The sequence below is a fragment of the Eptatretus burgeri genome, chromosome 5 (assembly GCF_056783735.1).
Source record: "Eptatretus burgeri isolate ZD-2024b chromosome 5, Ebu_testis_v1, whole genome shotgun sequence".
Lineage (NCBI taxonomy): Eukaryota > Metazoa > Chordata > Myxini > Myxiniformes > Myxinidae > Eptatretus > Eptatretus burgeri.
This window is the reverse complement of record NC_140965.1, coordinates 53,335,874-53,336,413: the sequence shown is the minus strand read 5'-3', so window position 1 is coordinate 53,336,413 and position 540 is coordinate 53,335,874.

Genomic DNA, 540 nt, shown 5'->3' with positions numbered 1-540 from the left:
TAGGGTCCTGAGTTCAAGGTCAGCCTGATGTTGGCTCAGTGGTTAGGGTGGTGGCTTGGAATACTAGGGTCCTGAGTTCAAGGTCAGCCTGGTGTTGGCTCAGTGGTTAGGGTGGTGGCTTGGGATACTAGGGTCCTGAGTTCAAGGTCAGCCTGATGTTGGCTCAGTGGTTAGGGTGGCGGCTTGGAATACTAGGGTCCTGAGTTCAAGGTCAGCCTGGTGTTGGCTTGGGATACTAGGGTCCTGAGTTCAAGGTCAGCCTGGTGTTGGCTCAGTGGTTAGGGTGGTGGCTTGGGATACTAGGGTCCTGAGTTCAAGGTCAGCCTGGTGTTGGCTCAGTGGTTAGGGTGGCGGCTTGGAATACTAGGGTCCTGAGTTCAAGGTCAGCCTGGTGTTGGCTCAGTGGTTAGGGTGGTGGCTTGGGTTACTAGGGTCCTGAGTTCAAGGTCAGCCTGGTGTTGGCTCAGTGGTTAGGGTGGCGGCTTGGGATACTAGGGTCCTGAGATCAAGGTCAGCCTGGTGTTGACTCAGTGGTTAGGG